Here is a 2,500-nt window from a genome sequence, read left to right on the forward strand (position 1 = left end):
AGGGAGGGAGGGAGAGAGAAGGGGGGGGAGGGAGGGAGGGAGAAGGAGGGACGGGGGAGAGGGAGGGAGGGAAGGAGGCAGGGAGGGAGGGAGAAGGGGATAAAGGAGGGAGAAGGGGGGGAGGCAGGGAGGGAGACAGGGAGGGAGGGAGGGAGGGAGATATGGAGAGAGAGAGAAAAAAACGGAGAGGATGATTGAGGGAGAGAGGGAGGAACAGAGGAAAGAAAATTCATGGAATGAGAGAGAGGGAAAGATTCAGAAAGAGAGAGAAGAGAGAGTGAGAGAGAATTAGAAAGAGAGAAACAGATGTTATAGGAAAGGAACTAACAAACAAATAGAAAGGGAGATGGAGAGAAAGAGAAAGAGAGAGGGAGAGAGAGGGAGGGAGGCTAACGGAAGGGATCTAACATAGATTCAGAGAGTATTTGCTTTCTGCAACATATGAATATATTTCTGGGAAAGCCATGGTAACTTTGGCTTTCTTTTAATGGAATATGGATTCGCCAACCAACGACAGCATGAGATTGCAAACTTCATTAAGGATTGGGATAAAGCATTAATCCTTTCAGCGATTATTGGCAAAATATTGGGGAATATTTGTGCCTCGCGTCCGCTTCTTTTTAGTATTCTCTCTCTCTCTTTCTCTTTCTCTTTCTCTTTCTCTCTTTCTCTCTTACTCTCTCTCTCTTTCTCTTTCTTTTTCTCTCTTTCTCTCTCTCTCCTTCTCTTTCTCTTTCTCTCTTTCTCTCTCTCTCTTTCTCTCTTTCTCTCTCTCTCCCTCCCTCTCTCTCTCTCTCTCTCTCTCTCTCTCTCTCTCTCTCTCTCTCTCTCTCTCTCTCTCTCTCTCTCTCTCTCTCTCTCTCTTTATATATATATATATATATATATATATATATATATATATATATATATATATATATATATATATATGTGTGTGTGTGTGTGTGTGTGTGTGTGTGTGTGTGTGTATGTGTGTATGGGTATGTGTGCGTGTGTGTATGTGTGTACTTGTGTTCATATATATATATATATATATATATATATATATATATATATATATATATATATATATGTTTATATATATGTACGCATGTATGTATGTATGTATGTTTGAATGTATGTATCTGTATATATATGTACATCTCTCTCTCTCTCTCTCTCTCTCTCTCTCTCTCTCTCTATATATATATATATATATATATATATATATATATATATATATATATATGCATTTGTGCACGAATGTTTATGTATGTCTGCAATCAAGTATGTATACATTTTTTCCTGTTCTCATATGACAGCCAACACAAAGGGATTTAATTTTAATCTGGCAATAATACAAACACAGTTCTTAAGAACACATAAACATTTGAAATATGAAGAAAAACGGGTAAGCACGGACACAATCAACGTGATATAATGCGAGCATAATGAAAAAAATGATCATAATGATAATCCTTAAAATGGCAGATGGTCAACATTATCAATCGCGAACATCAAACAAACAGTCTGTCAAACAAACAAACAAAAGTAGAGTCAAGTAGACGTCACTTTTAAAGAAACAACAAAAGACGGCGAGTTACTTATTCATATAATCGTTCGTAAATGAACACGTCTGCTTGATTTATGAACACGGCATTAAGCATGATCAAGTAGCAATTTTGCAATAAAAATGACCTAATTAGGTAATCGTTTCCGAGTTGACGGATCTAACGCAAAGTAGGACGTTCGCTAAAAATCAGATTGTTTTACGGGTACACAAATCCACAGAGTATCTAGATGGTTGCGTTTGTAATTATCTTTTGCGCGTGGAGACACACAGGTGGAGGATATATAAATGAGAATAGTAATTTTTGTTGGTGGGGAGGGGGGGAGGGTTAAAAATCATAAACTCTTGTTTATGTACAATTGTTTAGATTATCTTCGCGGTAAACGAGCTCACGGAGACAAATGATATTGCAATCACTGGCACCTCATTGTCACGAAAGTTGCCAACGTTGGTAATAACTTGTCTGTATTACTTTGTCGGCCTTTTGTTATCATATATTTGTCCTAAATTCTCGAAAATACCTCTTAAACTAGCCTAGTACCATATTCGCCATAACATATTTTACATCATTTAGAAATTTCAAAGGGTTTTACATAGACTATGAATGCGTATGGTGATACTATTCGTCTTATTTGGGTGTTGTCTCTTTTCACAATTTTGACTGTGTCAATATCAATGGTGATTGCTATCATTACCGTTTATTTATCAGTTGCTTAACTAGTAATTTTGTTTTGATGTGTTTCATCACACATTCATGATAAGTGCTGATAGATGTTCAACATTATGAATTCAGTCATATGTGGCAACTAATCTCAGAATAACGCAACCATATACGTACATTTAGTGCGCATGTGCATAAATATAGATATACATACATGCATGCATGTATTCATATGTGAGTGCGTGTGTATATTTGTATATGTATATATATAGAGAGAGAGATATAGATCT

The sequence above is a fragment of the Penaeus japonicus genome, unplaced genomic scaffold (genome assembly GCF_977035675.1).
Source record: "Penaeus japonicus unplaced genomic scaffold, GWHDUDI00000001_assembly GWHDUDI00000033, whole genome shotgun sequence".
NCBI lineage: Eukaryota > Metazoa > Arthropoda > Malacostraca > Decapoda > Penaeidae > Penaeus > Penaeus japonicus.